This window comes from Perca fluviatilis, chromosome 20 (assembly GCF_010015445.1).
Source record: "Perca fluviatilis chromosome 20, GENO_Pfluv_1.0, whole genome shotgun sequence".
NCBI lineage: Eukaryota > Metazoa > Chordata > Actinopteri > Perciformes > Percidae > Perca > Perca fluviatilis.
In genome coordinates this window covers 31,592,333-31,614,276 of record NC_053131.1, presented here as the reverse complement: position 1 = coordinate 31,614,276, position 21,944 = coordinate 31,592,333, and the positions used below count along the sequence as shown (strand labels likewise).

Below are 21,944 nucleotides of genomic sequence, written 5' to 3'. Positions count from 1 at the left end.
ATAATTTCTTTAATTAGATTAAAAAAGAAAATTCTGTATGAATGGCAAAAAACACATCACAATTGATTTATAGTTCATTTAGATCTCACTGCATAGACCAGTGGTTCCTCAAGTAAAGGACCCCTAAATTGACACAAATTAGACCACGGACCCCCATTTGATAAGATTTTTTTCCCAGGGTCCTGCATCTCATAGGATGGAATAGCCATTACCAAATAGTCATACATTCTGTCATTGTGTTTCTTATGGATGGAATAGACACTATACTGTATATTATTTGCACATTCTGCACTCAACCCATTCCGCCTCTTTTTCCTTATGCAACAGTTATTTTATATGTATATTTTTGTTTCTGTATTTGTTTATTTTATATTAATGTTTAATATGTTTGTTGGTGTTTTATGTATGCACCATTCACCAAGGCATATTCCACATAAGTGTAACTTATTGTGGCAATAAACCATTTTCTGTTTATGATTCTTTTCTGAATTATAGTGAAAATAAATGATTCCCCTTTGTGCTGGGGACCCCCTGGAACCACTTCAAGGAGCCCACTTTGGGCACAACTGCCATAGACAGCAGAATGCAAATAATTGTTTGGTAGCGCCAATACTCCAGTCAGTAAACCATGATACCAGTGCCAAAGATAAAGGCGCAACAAGATAATGTAATTCACTAGCAAGGACCACGCCACAACAATATTTAATGAATTCTTGATTATGTTGTATGTGAACGGATGAGATTGAAAAGGGTTTGTTGTCTGGAGACCGGGTGGAGTGAGACTCCGTGTAAGGTGCTTTCACCCGAGCAGATTTTGGACCCACCCGGACGGTACCTAGAATGAGAAATGAGAGAGGTATGCTCTGGGTTGAGTAGGAAGGGATGATGGAGGGGGAAGGTTGAGGTAGGGAAGGGAAAGGTTGGGTGGGTCGAGAAGTCGGACATAAACAGCACTGAGTGGGTTGGCGAGGACTATAAAGGCTTGTCAGGTGATTAGAGGTGTGGTTTGGGGCTTTGCCCTGCTCCCAAAGCGAAGTTAATTCATCAACTTCATTTAAAAGAGCGCCAGTTGACCCCCAAATGGTTAAAAACAATGTAGAAAACTCGATGGAAAGCCATTTCTGTCCGTTTCATCCCTGTGAAGAGGCTGCCTTTCTCCCTTTTTTACTAGGCCCTGTTCCCAAAATTAAAGGTGCCCTGCCACACGTATTTCATCACTTTGTGGTAATGTCTGAAGTTCTACCATGGACTCTGTAACAGTTTTTGTGGAAAAAAATGCCTTGGTTACCTTATTTCAAGCCATTCTAGCGTGGTATAGAAAGCCTGCAGGAAGACTCAGCTCGATTTGTGCCAGTTCTCATTAATATTCAACGTGCTAAGCTGCTTGACTCTGATTGGCTAACAGCTAGCCAATGAGAGCCTGGCTATCAGTATCCTTTACCCAGCGCAACTGGGCGAGCTCATGAATAGTAATGAGCTCAGGCAACATGATGTCAGACTGACCAGCTTTTGTGATTGGTCAGATTTCTCCTCTTATTTCTGTTCAGTGGCTAGAGCTGACAGAGGAGGTAGCAGTTAATTTTCACATTTACCACATAACACAAACACATATGGACCTAACAGATTTCAAAAAATGCAAGTAAAGACGGTTTTGTGTGGCAGGGCACCTTAAAGCTTTTGTTTGTGTCTTCTTAATCCTTCATTTCAGAATAATGTTTCAGTTTATTCAATAAATTATCATTTAATGTGTATAAAAATGACCATGCCTGTTTAGTTGGTTTGGTTCATAGTATTTTTTCCTGGTTCTGCCTGTGATGTTGGGGAGAGATCAGCTGCTCGTCAGCTCAATCAAGGAGAGTACATACAGGTTTGCCTGATTAGGTCCTCTCAGCATGGAGGGCCTGGGCACTCTGAAGCTGCAGAACAATAGGTAAGTGGTTATGCAGTTATTGTTTGTTGACATTTTGCCTCAGTTTAATTTAGTTTCTTTTGTAATTCCCGGGATTCATTTTGTGCCCTTTGTTTGACTTTTCTTGTTGTTGAAAAACACCAGTTTTGCAGTTCTCCAGCTTCCTGTCTGGCTTCCAAAAAATCCCCTGCGTAAAAAGTTCCCCACCACTTCATTGACTTTTGCATGAGGTGGTGGTGTTACAATCTCCCTTTCCTCACTCTCTGTCTCTCTGTTTATTCAACCAAAAATGAGAGAATAATTATCTTGCTGGCGCACCTCATGGTCCTCCCCCACCACTATGTTGGGTGGGGAGCGAATGGCCGCAGCTCCGGAGGCCTTCAGTTGGCGGCCGTAGCAACTCGAATTCAGCCAGCTGAGCGCAAACCCCAAGGGCAACCGTAGGCTGGTGGTCAGTGGTAGCGCTGGGTCTAACCAGCAACAGATCCTGCAGGAATTCGGAGCGGTCCGGGATCAGACCCCCAGGCGCTAGGGTTTGTGCTGGCTGAATTCAAGTTGCTACAGTGGCTAAGGTCTTTGTCCTCCCCCCTGGCCTAATTCTGTGGGAAACACTGCACTTTTCATGTATGCTATCATTTGTTCGCTAAATGTAAACCCTTTAGAGAAAAACATTAAAAAACAATGTTTTTTTTTTTCTATCATTGCTGACATTTTGACATGAGAACATTTTGACATGAGAACATTTTGACATGAGAACATTTTGACATGAGAACATTGTTCACGAAAAATAGTTTGGGGAAGTTGAGTTGAGTGCTTAGTTGAATGAAATGGATAAATTAGACTAGGGTGTAATATAGTCCCAGGTTGCTAAAGACATGCTTAACATTTTAAAATGTTTTTTCAAATTTTTAAAAGGGGATCTAACAGAGGGCCAAGATATTAATTTTAGAACCCTGTTGTTGTCCATTAACCTTTCCATTTGGTCTATTAGTTTCTTGCTGATGTCTGAGTCCAAAGTATATTGTCAGAAATGTAATTAGTGTTAGACATGAGTTTTCAATTGATTGATTATAGATTGTAATTTCTGCAGTCCTGAGAACAAGACGGATGTGGGCAGACAGATACAGAAACCTCCTCAGTTATTGTTAATGCTGGTAGAACATTATGATTCATAGTCTTTGTTTCTCTGTTCTCTGGTGTTGTCATCTTATAAGACAATTGTCTTGGGCACTGTACCATGTTATTTAGAGACAATACAGTCGCTGCTCTTTCTCAAACATCAAAAGAGTGACATTCCTGACAACTAGAATACAGAGAGAGGCTTTGATAAGAAGGCAGGAATTAAAGCCCAAAACAACAACAGAAAGTTTGGTGACACAACAGACATACAGCTTTATGTCAAAGCACATTTATATTCATAGCGCTGATATCGAGACGGATTCCATCAGTCTTCAAATAAACTTTTATTCAGAGAGGGTTTCTTGCTCTTGCACGTTATTATCAGCAGTGGCACAGGCCCTGACAATTTGTAATTCATTAGGACTTTCCACGCGTATTCGCCAAAAGAGAGCAGAGACAAAGAGGAAGGACTAATGAAGTGCCAGGTGCAGCTCTTTGATTGGGCGAGATGTGAAGCCAGATCCTTTTTGTTCTACCAGACGAGGTAGCAAGGTTCCACTCAGAGATCCCGCTTGGGAACAAAAACATGGAGAGTGATGAGATATCTGCTACCAACAACAAAAGAAGTTATGTGAATTACTAACACATTCTCACTCCCAGCAAGTCAAAAAGCAACGCTTGGTCAGGTGCCTTTTGGCGTTTGTTACTGATGCAAAAAGTCTCCTTTGGCGTCTAGGACTTTGGCATCAAATGCAGATGTGCTTGACCTGGACTCTTGGCGTCACTGTTTTACATTGTGGGTCGGCGTCACTTTATGTTTAACTGACATGCGGCACAAGAACGGGAAAGTTAGGTCTAGGAAAAGATCATGTGTGGTGTTACAAAATGTACGTTTCAGTGACACGCTGGACAAGAACGGGACACGAACCCTGGTCTCCTGGGTGTCGCTCTTGATACTTCGTCATCTTGCAGCGCCGCGGTCGAGCTGCTGCTATGCCTGGTGCGTCTGTATCTGACTCTGAGAGATACTGACCAAGCGTCAGTATTTTACGATTATTTGAGAGTGAGAATGGATTGGAATTACAGCAGGCATGATATGGGAAGAGGTCCACAAGCTGAACAGCAGGAGAAGCTGGAGGAAAGACAACAAGACCGAGCAGAACCTCCATCTGTCACAACTTCCTCCCCCTGCTCCTACCAAGAGACAACATGCTGCGGTTTCAGATCCTGCCTAATGCTGGTAAATATCTGCTATCTTTGCTGAAAGATTAGATTTTACTTGCTCTTGAGATTGTTTATAAGATCACATTATTGGTGTCCACATACATTGGATAAGGGTGTTTACCATGGTTCTGGTTCAACTATGTTCCAGCTAAATGCTAATACTACAGCATGAAATTATATTTTAGACAACACAAAAGAGCGTTGATACTTTTAAAGTCCGCTAAACCTCAGATGATGGTCAATGGCAGCTTTTTTTAATGTCCAATGAAAAATCTGTTTTGTATGTGCTTGTCAGAAGTTCTGTCAGAATTTGACATATTTATAGGCAAATGATATATATACATTGATAGGCAAATGAAGCCTTGTGAATCGTTTTCTTTATTTTCGGAGCCCACTAGATGGCGCTCTTGGTTTAAAGAGCCCCTATTATGCTTTTTTTGATTTTGTTGTGTTATATAGTCTATCCCACAGACAGCAATTTTTCTCAACTGCCTAAGAATGCAGGGATTAAAGTATTCCGGCACTGTGCCGGATCTCCAGCGTGCGACTGTGAGAAAAAAAACAACTTGCATGCGGTTTAATATTTGAGTCAATTGATTTCACCTACCAACCATATTTATTTATTTATTTATTTATTTATTCGGGACAGTGCACATTAATGAACAATCTAACATTTCTGTACAGACTGTAAATGAGCCAGGTTATAGCATAAATGCTAATTTCCACCTGTAGTCCCGATATGAGAGGAACGCAGCTCTAACTAACGCAGGGCTTAAAGTACTCAGGCCTGGTGCTGGATTTCTGGGTGTATGACTATTTGTGTCCCAGAGTTTAGACGTCTAGCTATATGAAAAGTTAAACAATGCAAAGTTTTGAATAAATGCACATGAAGCAACTAATGTCGACATGGACAAAATCATGAATGTACTAATTCGCTTTTTTGATGATGACCTGGCCAAAGTAACACAACATCTAGAAAGTTTTGTTTTCACAATGATTCATTGTAGGATTAGGAAATCATTGCGATATGTAAATCTACATTGACTTTTAATTTAACATAAGGTTGGAAGAAGTAAATTTTTTTTACTTTAAGCCCTGAGAACGCCTTGTCCACATTCCTGTTTGAAATTCCTCAATTAGTGATCAGTCACTGATTGAGAACCATAGACAGTATATAAGAATGGACCAACAGATCCCGTTGCTGTGGACCAGTGAAGGATATTAGAAGCACTTTTCCGGTGATGGCCAGCTTTATTACTGAGAGAGACAATGTAAATGTGACGTGAGCAACCTGTCTGAAAGTTGGAAGTCTTCTGGTAGCTGTGCCAAGAGAAATCTCAATCATTCCCAATCTTGCAGAGACGGAGAGCGTAGGTATATGTAAGGAGCACGGGCACAGGCTAATTATTGCTAACTAAAATGCTAGTTAACATTAGTAATTAATCCTAAACAGCTCATGTAAGTTGAAACTGCCTGCGCGCTTCTCCTGTACTATATGGTAATTCCTCTACTATGTGACACAATCGTTAGCCTATTTTTACAAAAAGCGTCTGCTACGGAGCCATAACGTGAGATACAAGGTAATGGAACCTTTTATACATTGTTGTGTTTCTTTAGAAATAAACATTGGACTTTAAACGCTTCAGATGTAAAGTTATTCGCTGTCAAAGTGACGTCAAAATGAATAGCAGGCAGTGGAACGCTAACGAGAGGTGATCTCTTTGTAGCATCAAAATGGCGCCATAGGAGGTTCGAGTTCTGAAGCGAAGCTTACCCCCTTGTTGAGAACGCCAGCCCAGTTTGTGCAGTATGTGCTGCCCATTGGTGCTACCTGAGCAAGCGCAGCCCGCCCAGTGGCTTGTTTGAATTGTGAGCCAGCTGACCAAGCAGAGCAAACTGGGCTTTTCGGGAAGGCAGGCAGATGAGCTGCAGAAATGGGCAGTATGAGAACATTTTTAAACATCAAGAGTGCAAATATGATGCTGAAAAGGGGTATAATAGGGGCTCTTTAAAGAAAACTGAATAGCAGTTCAGTGTGCTTCGAAACCTATATCAAACAAAGGGCACCAATAGGGGCATGGGATCAGAAAAACACTCATGTGAGTCATTTAGGAAGGCAATGAATAATCACGTTTTATTCTATAATCTACTGTATCATCTTCTTTAGTAGAATGTCAAAGATCCTGTGACAGCTTTCTCTCTGAAACATTACACCCAGATTCCACTGTTCTGGGCTTGAGGTGATATTGTTTTGTAGTGAAAGGCATGCATAACACATTACCTCCCTTTTGTATATGGCACACCTGAGCGGATCTCTCATGTCATGGCACGAAAATGTAGCGAGCCCACAAAAGCACACAGGCGACTTTTACTTCCTCAAACGTTAAATTAAGCGTGAAAAAGACCGGCTCACCGAAGCAGATAGCATCAAGGCTGAGCAGTTTTCATTGGCCATGTCCCATTTTATGCTGCTCTTGTCTCCCATATTTGTTTTTCGCCTTGTTAAAGAAGCCATCTGTAACGATAGGGATTCTTGTAAAAGCACCCAGCATTATTTAATGATGTGGGCGTCAAGAGCAAGACACACAGTTTCCATTAATCTTGCCCTGGTTTTACATGACGTATATTCATATCAGTTCTTTGACCCATAGAAAGTAAGTTTATGTCATAAGATACTGGCTTATGTAATACCCTCTTTAGTTCACTGTTGGAGGTTTGAGCTGCAGTTCAAAACCAAGTCATACTGCATCAGCATTAAACATTGTTTGAGTTTGTTGCATTGGGGTCTGTAAGGAAAATTTTTTTTGGTACAAACAAGGCAGTTTTATCAGCTGTCTCAAAGCAGAATGGCTCCAATCACTGATCATAATAACCATAACCCCGATAACTTTTCTTTATTGCCGATCTGATGACCTGATAAAGACTAAAAGGCCTCAGTATGCTTCAAACAAAGTGCAGCATCTGAAACCCTCTACCCCAACCCCTTTCCAATACCAGAACCAAGGGTCAATTCTGAAAATTGGCCAGGTGTGAAGATGTCATGGGGTGGTGATGGCGCAGTGGATATGACACTTGCCTTTGGTGTGGGAGATCCAGGTTCGATTCCCACGGCAATACATCAACCAATGTGTCCCTGAGCAAGACACTTTACCCCTAGTTGCTCCAGAGGCGTGCAACCTCTGACATATATACCAATTGTAAGTCGCTTTGGATAAAGCGTCAGCTAAATGACATGTAATGTCATTCTAGACATGAGAACTTTTGTCAATTTTGAGTGAACAACCCGAGTGCATCACCATGAATGCTTTGGTGGGAAGACAAAAGTGTGTCTATACCTCACAAGAGCATTGAGGATGTATCCTCATTTGCAATAGTAATGCTCGCAAGAACAACATTGTATAGCTTAAGAAGAAATACACTGAAGTATAAAATTATAAGTCAATGAATGAATAAATCAGATGAAAATACAGTAAAGCATTTACAATTAGGGCTGACAAATGATTAAAATATTGATTCGCAATTAATAGCATGATTGTCCATTAATTCACGATTAATCGCACATTTTTAATCCGTTCTAAATGTACTTTAAAAGGGCATTTTTTCAAGTTTTGAATGCTCTTATCAAAAAGCAGACAACTATGCTTGCTATATGCAAATGTTTACTTTTTATTGGAACAATCCAAAATAACGTGGTTTGGTTTAGGTGGTTTAGATAGGGGTAAATGAAAAAAAAAAAAAAGAAATCTTTGACAGTGCTACGTAACCTAAAATGAAAAGCCATTTTTTTAATTGGAGTCAGTGTTTTGACCCAGTTGCTGTTTTTTGCCCTGAGCAAAATGTGGACACTTATTGAAGTACTGTATGTAAACACATGCCAATAAACTAATTAATTAACAGACTCCAGATACATATTATGCCATAGACCCAACTGAATGACAACTTTTGATTCTATGGCCAACTCTAAAAACCAATTAAAAAGTGTATAATTGAGACATGCTGCAGTATTGCAATCAAAATGATCTCTCTCTCTTGCTCTCTTTTTTCACCCTTTTTTTGGAGAAAATCCTATTTGGCGGGCCTGAAAAAATTGAAGTCATGTTGTTTTAATGAGCGCTGCTGCCTTTGCATACCCATGAGCTTCCTAATTGGCTCGATGACCTGAAATACACACCTGTAGGGCGCGAGGGGTCGCGGCAGAAAGAGAGAATCCGGCTGAATGTCCAACACGGCTGGACACATCAGTGCTGGCAGGTCAGTGACCGTTTCCTCGGCAGTGACCTCTCCAATAAGTGCAGAGATATTTAGTGAATGTGACAACGGTGGAGGAGCGCTGGGTGGAATTAGCTCTGCAGGTTAGACTGGACTTCTGATCGGCGTCTTTTGCAAATCAGCCAGAGGTCTCCGCATCTGCGAGACAAAAAGCATTGCGTTTCTGCAAATGGTTTTGTATAAAGGCTCTTACCTTTGTCAACACATTATGAAGAGGTATAATGGGGACATTCATAACAACCAGGCTACAATATCTGACAAACGTTGTATTGTGTATGAGGTATGTGTGCATGCAAATGTGAATAATAATGAAGACTTGCTTAGAGTTGACAGATTATGACCTAAGCTGGTCTGATGATGGTTAGGGAGGTAAATAAAATGCTGAAAATATACTCCAAGTAGTGGTCTTCACAGGTCCAAAATTTTTTCCAAACCCAAAAAGATCAATCATATTATACTAATTGGGATTTATGTGAATACTGTAGATATGAGTGGTGAGCATGAGCAACCCATTATGATAATAAACTTTATTTGCATAAGACCTTTCACACAAGAAATGGCCGAAAGCTCATTTCTTTACAATAAGGAAATTACATGCACAGAGTGCTTCCTGTGAATAGACATGACGAAGAATAAGGTGGAAAATAAAATTTGTGATTAAGAAATATTTTACACCGGGTTGTTCACGTTTATAAAGCCTACATGAAACAACACGTTAAGACCGCACGGAGTGAAGTATCCAGACGTGCTTTTTGTAGTCCACCTTTGTGGTTTCACCAAGGCAGACCCACGTCAATAACATCCGCCGTCACATAATTACTTAGGCAAGTGTAAGTGCAGCCGGATTCTCCTTGCAGTTGTCTTAACCTAAGTTCTTATGAATTCTCCTTTGCTCCTTAAAGTGCTCATATTATGCTCATTTTCAGGTTCATAATTGTATTTAGAGGTTGTACCAGAATAGGTTTACGTGGTTTAATTTTCAGAAAACACCATATTTTTGTTGTACTGCACATTGCTGCAGCTCCTCTTTTCACCCAGTGTGTTGAGCTCTCTGTTTTAGCTACAGAGTGAGGCATCTCACTTCCGTTCCATCTTTGTTGGGAGTCGCACATGCGCAGTAAGTACTGCTAGCTTGTCAGTTGCAGAGTATGAGGGCATGCCCTGACAGTACCTAGGTAAGGACTACTAGCCAGTCAGAAGCAGAGTATGAGGGCGTGCCACGCTAGCAGCTAGGCGAGCATTATAACGTGTGTTACAAAGTAACCACGTTTGTCTCTGAAGTAAAGGCTGGACTACAATAGAGCTGTTTGGAGCAGTTGGTGAACAGGGTTTTCTGTTGGAGATAAAAGTCCCTTTGGGGTGGACTTTGGGCTTTTTTACTTTGTAAACCTATAACGTGCACAAAAAGATATATAGCACAATAAAGTAAGGGAAAAAGCCAAAAAGCATAATATGAGCACTTTAAATTTTACATTTTGCTCTCAAATTCAAAGCATCAGAGGTGTGTGGAATCAAAAGCCTGATGGTCACCACACACTGAGCGGCTCACAGGAGCACTATTGATCCCAGGCTTTGAAGCATTGTCCGCCACATGGGGCAGGCAGGAGAGCGCAGGAAGTGAAGAGATAACTCCTCCACCTCCCCCTTCAGGTCCAAAGTCTTCCAATATTTCAATCAGGCCAGCCTTCAAAGAGTGTCCCTCCTCCCTGTTCCCCAGAGCACTGCCCTGCATAGGTGAGGCAGACAAGCGGAGTGGTAAATGTATTCATTTGTAGGCGGCCCTCATTTTATCGACTTTTTCAAGGCTGGCTGATAGATGCTGCATGGGGCTAACTCAGCAGGGAGAGTCACTTAACCAAAGGGCATCTGTCAACCCCAAAAATGGGTTCACACATGCCCAGCCACAGCTGATGAATCTTTTAATAAGAAATGTCTTAATAAGAAATAGTCTCACATGTGGCCTTTCACTCCTTGTGTGGAAAACTTTCTAACCATTTAGGCAATGTCAAACCTACATATGAAAAACATTCTTTCCATATTTGCACAGTGGAAAATCCATAATGTCATAATTATTTCACCAGACCTCAGGAAGCATAATTTATTAATGGAATGAAATGGACCAACATTTTCAGAAATGCTGGTTGATCCCTTCAGTTCGTAGAAAAAAAAAAAAACAGAAATTAAAAAAATGACAATTTGTGGTTTTAGGGGTGTTACATGCTGGAAGAATCTCTTGGTGAACAACAGCCTGGCGCAATGACTGTGTGCAGCTTCCTGAAGTGTTATCATCACAGCGGGCCATGCCAGGTATTGTCCCATAAACCTGTGCTCACTGATTGTATCTGACAAACTGCTCTATAGCCAGAAACGCTGTGCGGAATTGCTCCATGGATGGATTAACTTTGTCAAGACGTAGTTCCAGCAAATGTTGACATGACATTAGTCATGCATCATGTACAAATGTTAAACTGTATGCTCCCACCACAGCACTGTTGTATATTCACTAGTCATCATCCATGACGTTCCACATCCGGGATTGCTTTGGTGCCACCGAAATTAAATCGCAAACTAAAAAATTAAAAAAAGAATATACATAAATAAAAAAATATTATAACATATGAATATTTTTTTTTATTTAAGACAGATCCCCTTCTTGCCAGCTCTCATTGAAAATCAAATGAGTGCTTTTGCTGCTCATGTTGCTCTCTTTGTATACAGAAATTGTGTAGTGTAACTGTAGGACTATGCGATAAAAATTCACAAAAGCTAACAGTGCATTGGGTAGACACATGACATCCTGACGTGATGCGTGATGACTTCTTGAGGAAGATTGAAGCTTGGGAGGAAGGATTCGCGTTCAATGACAGTTGTTTAATTGCAGTTTTTGAGACCTTAACATCCTACAATGTTTATTTTTCATGTTTTTACGGAAAAAAAACGTAAGGTTGTACAACAAAACAAACACGCCGTTAAAATGCGAGACCTTAGGACTGTGTAGATTGACTCAATATTGCCATTATTATTGTGATCATTAAAGAAATCTTGGAAGAACTTGGAGGTATAGCTGAGGTGCCATGATTGATCTCCTGTGGACCACTAAGCCATGGGGGAGAGCTTGGTTGACCCTGACCTAATTTCCATGGGAGAGAACAAAGGAGAAAAGGTCCATTGTGACACAACATTAATCATCTGCCAAGACAGTTCTTTTTTGAAAGGAGACCTAAAAATACAGTTTTCAGGTTCATGCTTGCGTTTTGTGTTTTTACTACATGTTATACATGCTCGATGTTCAAAAAACACTTTATTGTTCTCATGCCGCCCATGGCTGCTGCACCTGTATTTACCCTCTATCTGAGACGCTCTGTTGGAGCGCCTGTCTCTTCGAGCCCCCCTCCTGAAAATGCCCAGTCTGCTCTGTTGAATCTGTGCTCTGCTTTTGCTGCCTCTGAATTGTCCGTTGCGACGGAATATATATAGCACGTCTTTAAACAGTGAAAATCACCAATAAAAGGCTTCTAAACCAAATACTAAACAACTGGACATGTTCCAGCAAGAATGTAATCTGAAATTTTGGAGAAATTAACATCGGCAGCCAAGACTAGAGCATTCCCTGCCGTTAGCATATAGGTACACGTAATGAGCAGTGGATTGTAATGGAATATAACAACATTTTCTACCGTCAAAAAACGCCGGAACGGAACATGCTCCAGCAGGAATGTGACCTGAAATTTGGGGAGAAATTAAACATCTGCAAACAAGAGTACAGGTTTCTCTGGCGTTGACTGGCTTTACTTTGACTATCTGTAATAATCAATTATGTATAACCCCTACACCCCGCCCCTCTAATCAACAACAACATGTTCTTAATATGTATTATGATTACCTGTTCAGTAGAGGACTCAGATCCAGTGCTGGACCCAGCCTTGGACGGGTTTTGGATGCTCCATTTTCCTCATGGTCCTAAGAAGCCGAGAATGGTCTTCGAAGGGAGGCCAGCAGGCTTGGCCATCCATAAACCACGTCTTGGCAATAGCAGTCATATAATTTTGCTCCTCAAACTCCACAATAGGGTACATCTTATTTTCCTTATTTTCCTCTGTGCACAAACCCTGGTAGGAGCATCACACACCATTGCTGCCAGTTTAAATGTAAGGTAGATCGCGTTGGTCATGTTGTGAAAGAATCTGAATCACACCACGAATGGGCTAGACAATTGTGTGGTGGAACTTTTAAATAGGGACAGCCCACCACTGTTAACCTGAAGAGGCACATGATTAAGAGAATTGTCCATTAACAGGCACCTAAGTGTTTCTTAACATCACTAAACTTGACTCCAGGATGCAAGATGGTGGTACTGAACCACACACAGAAGAAGGCAGTGACACTTTGCAGGAGAATTTGGAATCATGGACATAAAGTCATTCACAATGCACCGAATTCATTGCAAGTGATGCCAGAACATTACTTGGTACACTGCAGTCCAACAAGATTCTGGTCCAGGATAAAGCTGGCGGCCAGTGGTCAGTTTCATATGCATCAAAAAACTCCGTCTTCCGTCTCATCGACAGATTATGTAATTTCAAGGTCTCCATCACCGGGAAGACGTAGAAGGTTCAGGCGTCTCCTCAGCAGTCCAGCTCCGCCTGGATGATCCAAACTGGACTTCAACTGAAGCAGACTTAATTCCAGCAGTAGATCCAATTGTAGATCTCATTGTGAGACCGTGATCATTGGACACATTATGAAATAAGAACGAAATGCAGGTTTTCTTTCTTATCAATCGCTCACACACACAACTCTTTACTAGTGTATAATTTAATTAACATTCAGTCAGGCATTTATGTAAGCCATGGAGGGCCCCATGCTTTTCATTCTTTCGCTGAAATAACACTCAGGCAATTATTAATTTGTTTTCTAGCACAAGAGGTTTGACATATACGTATATGTCATACCCTGCAGATGTAGACATAATGTAATCTCCGGCAGCAGCAGCAGCAGAAATGGGCCTGTCACAGCTCTGATGAGCCAACTGTAGGCAGAGATAGATTAGAGTTGAGTTAAGCTTCAGCCTCAAATTCAGATTAAATCTACATCCTGCATGTGGTTTATTGAGATGTCAGTTATGTCGTTCGCCGTACTGCCTCATACATTGCTACATTATTTTCTTGTGTTGGCTTGGCCGTCAGTCCAATGCTTGCTACAGTGTATATGTATCTGTACATGCACCACAATGAAGAGAAGATGTTCAGAGGCTTTGAAAACTTTTGAGCTGTGGCTGATATAATAGAGAAATGTTTCTGTAAAGCTGTCTTTGTCAACGTACATCCCAGAGTAAAGCTTCAAAAGAAAAATGGCACTCCCAAGAATAAACTGGTGTCAGTCACTGTTGGGAAATCTATTTTTTTTTTTTTTTTTTTACGTTTAACAGACAACTTCTAACTTTGAAAACAAAATCCAACGTGTTGCCTTGGCAGCAGTAAGGGAGGACGGCTTTCAAACTAAATTGGACTCAACAACATTTGCTGAAACTCTTCATCACCCCCATCTCACCCGACAAGAAATCATTTAGGGTCCTCGTCTGAGTAACGCAGGGTACCCCCAAGAATCTCAGAGTTAAATTTGGGACCTTTCTAATACCACCTAAATTTAAGCAAATTTAATGGCAAGTTCATGGCCATATAATAGAAAATCTGTATGGGTTTTAAATCTGGGAAAAGCATTGTTTACCAAGTTAATAGTGTCTAGAATACCACCTTTAATTTACATAATTATGTAAAAATAGCATTTATGTTCTGCTTTGGGTGAAAAGACTTTTGGCATGGCATCCTCATACTGATGAAATGAAGAACTTATTCAGCCACATTTCAAAATATGGTTACATATGGGCTTTGCAATATTACAGTAATTGGAGCGTTGTGTGGAGGGCAAAGCAAGGATATCAGCACATTGTGGCGCTTTAAATCCAACACTTAGCCAGGTCTGTGGTCTAATTTATATTAAGTAACAAAGGTACCTTAGCAGAAGGTGAATGCTGAATCTTAATTAAATCTCCAGCTCCAGCTGCTCTTTAATTCATCTTCATATAAGCTGATCTCATGGTGTAATAAAGTCGGTAAATTAATCATAGCATAAGGCTGTCTCTGTAGCTGCTGTTGTGATTCCTTTTATTTGGAGTCATATATTTTTTATGATTTGGTCATTCTGTCTCCAGCTCAGCAGTCTTCAAGCGAGCAACAGGACAAGGACAGTAACAATGTGTTTACTCTGCCAGAGGTGCTTAAACAAACTCTATTTAAGCATTTATGGTCAAATCTTTAGAAATGTAACTGAATATAATGAGTGGGTGTTAGGACGTCCTGGAAAAATTACACAACCCACCAATTGTCATCAGATATGGATTCACATGATGATGGACTACGTGTCATCACCTTTTGTATGATTGAGCCCTGTGTCCTCTTCAAACCAGCACGAAAATAAATAACAAATACATAAATCTGTAATCAGAATCAGCTCTGTTGACCAGGTTTGCTTAAACAAACAAGGAATTTGACTCTGGTTAATCTTCGCTCGATGGTGTTTTAAGCCTCCAACGCAGACTTCAAGGCACCTAACCCTAACCATTGCCTAATCCTAGTGCCTTCCAAGCAGTGCTGCCTGGAAGACGACGTTGGGGGCTTAAAACACCAAACACCTTAATCTTCACTCTCAAAGTACAACACTCACTTAACATATAAAGAATAAAAACAGAAAGGACAGTAAGAAATATAAATAAAATACTGTTAAGTATACAGTATAACAATACAATAGAATTTAGAAATTTACAAAAAATATACAATAACAATTGAAGAGAGGGAAGGAATAGTGCAATAACAGTATAGTCTGATATTCAAGATTTAAATACAACTATAGTGTAAGGCACTTCAGTGCAATGGTAATATATTAATAAAAATATCGTAATTGTAAGATTGAAATATACATGAGGTAGATGAGCAGAACAGTGTTGATTGATTTTGTTCAGTGTAAGGGTGGGGGCTATTTCTGGGCGTTCAACAGAGTGACTTCTTGGGGAAAGAAGCTGTCTTTGTGTCGGCTGGTTTTGGCGAACAGTGCCCCGTATCGCATACCAGAGATTAAGAAGAGAGTATTGTGAACTGAAACAGTTCAAACTGGCAGATAACTGTTTTCATCATAGACAGTAAAAGATATTGGACGCAATTTCCAGGTCTGAAAAATGAAGCCAATGTGGAAGTGCCTTAACCCCTGTGTTGAGCCATTTTCAAAGTTTCTATACTAGAAATTTGGGTATTGGGTTAACAATAATTGCAAAAAAGAAAAATGTCGGGAAAAGCGACAAGTGTCGAAAAAAGATGATAATTTTACATTTTGACCCAAAAACAACAAAAAGTTGAATAGTTGATGGGAAGACAATACAAGGGTTAAACTTGCATTCTATCTCATTTCCAGCAGTGGGCGACTCCACTGGTTGCAAAAAGAAGTCTGTTCCTATAGAAGTATATGAAAAAATGACCCTACTGCTCACTTGATGTACTACCTTAGTAAACATTTTCATAACTAGTTTATGGTCTCAATCGCTAGTTTCAAGTCTTCTTCAATACAGCATGATGTTCATTTTGGTGGTTGTTAAACAGCCATGGCCCACCTGCTCCTCTGTTAATGTTAGCATGGCGGCGTTAGCCTGCACCAGTTGGGATCACTTCACTAGCTGTGTGTCTCAATTTATCTTGCGAGTAACTAACTTGAGTTCTCAATAGAATTTTAATGCGAGTACCTGAATGTTGAAATGACTGAAAATGCCCATCCCTACTAGTAGCCGTGATAAATTAGTGAAGCTCAATGCTTACCTTTTAAGGAGGAAATTAGCGAACTCTTAAAGTCCTTTTGAGCTCTAAGCTGTCTCAATTTTTCAAATGCATCGTCAATGTTCAGAAATATGAGGTCTTGTTTAGGTCGGGTAGAATCTATCTCTGTTGATCCCGTTTGTTTGGTTGGTGCTTCCAAGGCAGTAGCACGCTTTGGTCGTGTTTCATATCTGGCAACCCGAGGTGTCAAAATGGGCAGACGTTCTGGACCGGAATGGAAATTTCAAATGAGAACATACTGGCTTTAGCATTGTTGTCAGGAAAATACTATACTTCAATTAAGCATGTTTCCTTAATATCTGATGATATGATTTAATACAGTAAATATATAACATATTTGTCCTTTAAGTGCACAAGTGGTAAGAGTGTATTTTGCAAGAGCTCTTAAGAGACGGAATGTGTAATCTAATATGTATTTCTCAAATAAAACCAATTTGAGTCTCATAGTCATAACTGACTCATAAAGTAGACTTAATTAGACTTATTGTACTCAATTAGCCTCAAGTATAATAATTACAGTTAAAATTAATCCTTGATGCCCTAACATGCTTGAGAAATGTCAATGCATGAAGTTTCTTTTGATTTTAATCCTGACACACAGTTAAAAGATATAGATATTGAAGTCAGTGTGTGGGATTACAACCTGATTAGATCTGTTTCAAACCGACTCTTGAAGTAGGAAAGCTCAGCATATTGATTCAATGATGCTGCAATTTAGTTTGGTCTTTTTTCCCCCCAGTCATTCCCACATACACATTCTTATTTTGCAAATATTTTTTATTAATCTGCAGCTAGTAATAGTGCCCAGCAGATGCACTATTTCTTCTGTTTGCTTAAAATGGTCAGTTTTAATACATTTCTTTTTTTAAATTGAACCATTAATTAGATTTGGGCTTAAGGTTAAGAGTTTGTTGTTATTCATGTTATTTCTGAAGGCCCTAATGTGACAAATCTGGTGTATTTCAGTGAATCGCGTCAACCAAAATAATGTAGATAACGAGAGAATGAGACTGAGGGAAATTGATTTATTGCATCAGATCCCCACATGCAATCATACAATCCCTGGGAGTAGGAGAGCAGGTCAAAACATTTAATTATATAATTATTTTAACTCATAGATATCACCATGTCACCACCATGTTTTCTGAAATGTTATATTCTAATGAGGCATTATCTTTAAAATAGTTTTTTTTCCTGTTTTATTTTGTAGTTTCTCTGCTCTCCCATGTTGTCTTATTTAACTTCCTGTCTTGACCTGTCCTCACCCCTTATATGTTGCACCTGTGTCTCATTGTTTCCCCTGTCTTGTGTATTTAAGTTCAGTCTTTCCTTTACTCCTGTGCGAGATCGTCTGTTTTCCTAGTGTGCAGCCTTTGAGTGGTTTTTCCCTGGTTCCTGTTTCCCTGAGTTTCTGTTGCCCTTGGATTTTTGGACCATTGCCCGTTTTTTGGATTGCCCTTTGTCGTTTCCTGGACACTGTTGCCCAAAAGCTTTATTAGCGTGCTAATAAAACCATTGAACTTAACTCACCTGAGTCGTGCATTTGTGGGTCCATTTCCTGGTGTACGTGATAATGCACTTATTTGCATACACTTCCAGAACAAAAATCTAAACATTGGCTAAAGCCAGGTTCAAATTCTTGTTTTAATTTGTTGACATATTAGTCAGTTTTTTTTGTTGTTGTTTTTTGGGATCTATTTCTTTTTATCACTCCATAAATCAGAAAATACTGTCAACAGCCTTGAATAAAAAATTTACTTTTCGTCACGTTTTAAGGTATAAAATATAGTATAAATCAGGCTATGAATGATATATGAACAAACCTTCAGAATATATATATATATATATATATATAAAGGTTCTATCTATCTATATATATATATATATATATATATATATATATATATATATATATATATATATATATATATATATATATATATAAAAATATAAAAATGAAATTGGAAAGTTTGGAGTTTGTACTTGCAACTGTACGAGCGATTTTCAGCTCAGAGTACGAGAAAACTCATTTTAAGAAAACGGCAATTTTGCACTACAGGCGTATAGGGTTAAACATTTTAACTAACATATCACTGTGAAACTTCCCCAGATGATTACTTACATTCAGACAATTAAGTTTTATGAAATTTTAAATTTTTAAATATTCACATGAGGCATTATCTAATGCAAATTTTTGGTGAGTTAGAAATCTACAGGCGCAAATAGACAGTGTAGTATAATTAGACCCTAAATGTGTATTTTGTATGTATTTTTCACAAAGAAGACACTGTTGTTATGTAGTGGCTCCCCATAATAGTGACATACAGGGGAAAAATAAATAAAAAAGGGCATTTTTAGTCAATAGCAATACTTTTGCAATCGACATCTGCCAGTGGTGTGGATGGTTAATTCTATCTCTGACTGTGAAGGTGATGCAGGCATTTTGCTTGTCTGCAGTATCTCCGCCATAAGATTCAATTGAACTCTCTGCCACTTGAGTCGGCATTCTCATGAATACAAAACAGTTTTCACACAGTAGCATCATGTGTGGCTTTGCATCGATCCAATTTTCCTGACCCATTTTGGTAATTTTACATTCAATTTTACACTTTTTTTTGCAAGTTACTAACTCGAGTTCTCAATAAAAATGTAGTGCAAATACCTGAATGTGAAAATGCCCATCCCAACTAGCCGTAATTAAGCATTAATGAATGCTTACCTGTTCACTTAATGTAAATGTAGTTGAGCCTTCCCTTCTTTAAAGCCACTGACAAACCAACAAGGATGAATGTGGGAAAGAAACCTATGATATATGTAATGTATGCATTTGATCTTCCTCCCCTTCAACACAGAGGCTTTAAATATAATACATAAGGAGCACCGTCAACATACAGTGCATTTACCTCTTAAAGATGTTACAGTATGGCAAATTTACACTTATGGCTCTTGCACAGGGCAAGGCAATGCGCAGAGATATGTTCAGAGAGCTGATGAAGATCAAATCCACCACTGCAGACTCTTATGCATATCAATGAGGTACTAGTCACAGACTCATCTAGATGTAAAATATCTATAAAAAAAAAAATATATATATATATATATATATATACACCTAACCATATAAATGTTACGCATATCACGATTTAGATTTGAAATCAAAAATGTATCAAAATGGGCTTCAATATCAACTAATAAAAATCTAAAGCAGGATTGGTGATTTCACACGGAACATTTTTCTCCCTCCACCCCGCCTACTTGCACACATCTGAAGGAAGAAAAACAAACCGACACGGCGTAGCTGACCAGCTAGTAGCATGAAGCTAAAGAAACAGGGTATCGTTAGCTTACCAGTTGGTAGCACGCAGCTAAAGAGACAGGGAAATGTTAGCTTCCAGCTGTTAGCATGAAGCTAAAGACAAAGGGTATTGTTAGCTTACCGGCTGGTAGCATACAGCTAAAGACACAGGGTAACGTTAGCTTACCGGTAGGGACCTGCAGCTGCTCTTTTCTAGACCCCATGGCCACTGCCAGAGTCAGAGATAACGGGGAAACAACAGAACTGAAAAACCTTCCTGCTAGTGGAACCAGATATACCAACATGGCATCATGACTTTGCATAAACATACACGCCACTTTCCTAAAGCCAAATGGCTTGTTATCTATTCTATCGTGAGAACGTCATATGTGGGTTATAAAAAAAAAGGTTGTGTTTAGGAAAAGAACATTGGGAAAGGCTTTAATAACACAAAAAACGACAAAAACACGCTGAGAAAGACGCTGATTGCCTGATGGGTGTCAGGGTTGATAAATACTACGCAAAATGTGGAAGCATAGCGTGCGCTATTACCGAACTCGCATAAACGGACGCAGCGCAAACTGCGCTAGTGTTAGTAAATCAGGCCCAGAGTTTGAAAACGGTAACACACAGCGGAAAGCGAGGCATAACATTCAGCAGGAATTATCCTAGAAATGTACTGTTGTTGATCCAGACTAGGTCAGAGCTAGAGACTGATGTCACCTGTTGGAGGGCTAAGTAGATTTTGTGACGGAACAGCCTGCAGAGCCTAATGAATACTGGGCCTCACCCACCTTTTGACACATTTTATTGTTTACTGACACATTTTTACAGTAATGTGTTATTGCTACCTCTAACTCAAGTAATGGACTACTTCAAATGCCACTGTCAAAAGGGAAAAAGCTTAGTTTCATTAGGTTAAACAGAGACTATGACAAACTGCCTTGAGCAAAGAGTTTGAAACATTTAGGCTATGACATGCTGTTGTCATTCTAAAATCTCAAACATTCGCTATAGTACACCTCATATGCAGTTTGTTCAAACTGATGTTTGTGTTGAGCACTGAACTGAGGTATATATAGATAGGGCCACATTTTTCTGTCCGAGCCCGGCCCGCGTCCGACAGGCGTTAATTTATGTCCGAGCCTGACACAGTTCAAATCAAATTTTTTTGTCATACTAATGACATGTATGTTTGTTTGTGTGGATAACTTTTATTAAGCAACTGTAGGAAGGCATTCAGGTGCACACGGGGCAACAAGTGCACGTTAACACAGGCGCGCACAATTTTTAATCACAAAAACAAACCTTTACATCAAGTGAAACAGGCCCATTGGCTACCTACATAATGAGTTGTTTTAATGTGACAGAGCCCGACCCGAACCTGAACATCATTTGTAAATATCTGTTCAAACCCGGCGTGGCCCGTCGGGTATCCATCCTCCATTTGAACGTCTTTGACCAAGAAATCGGCCGTTGACAAGGTTCAGGGTATAACAACCTAAATGATCCGTCACAGAAACCTGCCTGAAAGTGAAAGATCAGTTCCACTGGTTCATTAAGAGCCTTCCACTGGGTGTAGTTAATTCACATGCCATTTAAACAGCTGGAAAGACACAGAGGGGAATAATTAGTAAACTGAATAAATGGAAGCATCCGTTAAGTTTGATTGTTGGGTCAAAAGCAACTTTCTGCACCAGTGCACACTTTGAGAAAAGTTATTGTCTTTCAAATTATAAATGCTCTAAATGTAAAAACCTTCAGTTCCATTATTTTCTTTCCATAATAATCACCCTGGGGAGGGTCTGTGTTAAATTCTTACTTTTGATATGTAAATTGACAAGTCCGTCCCTGCGACGAGAGTCTATATCTCCCACAGGTAAGGTATGCAGTATATGTTACCATGGGCATGCACCGTTGTAACCACGAAAACCCACGGGTAAAGTTGAAGTTACCTCCTGCTTCTTACTACAGGCCTCTGCTCTCACAAACTACTGGAGTTTGTAACAATGGAGACATTAAGAGAGACGCTGGAACAGCAGAAAACTTTCTATAGGGAAATGCGAAAAAGACAAGAGGCATCTTTCAGTGCTTTCACTCAACTGAAAATACAAATAACAGAATTGATAATGTCACTAAAGATCTGTCTGAAATATTCTCAATCAGATTTAGATGACGTCAAGACAAATTTGGTCAAGTGCTCTGAACAGGCAATTAACCCGCAAAAACAGGTTCATGAAATGAAATC

General features: G+C 39.6%; 1 long non-coding RNA gene across 2 annotated transcripts; it reads left to right on the top strand.

Annotated features, from left to right (window-relative positions):
- The first annotated feature begins 1,905 nt into the window (after nt 1-1,905).
- Nucleotides 1,906-11,753, top strand: LOC120549664. Of its 2 annotated transcripts, XR_005637416.1 has the most exons (4): nt 1,906-1,930; nt 3,927-4,268; nt 10,730-10,828; nt 11,559-11,753. It is a non-coding gene; the product is annotated as an uncharacterized LOC120549664 (long non-coding RNA). The 2 variants fall into 2 exon arrangements; XR_005637415.1 differs by lacking the exon at nt 11,559-11,753 and having other exon boundaries at nt 10,730-11,058.
- Nucleotides 11,754-21,944: the final 10,191 nt, after the last annotated feature.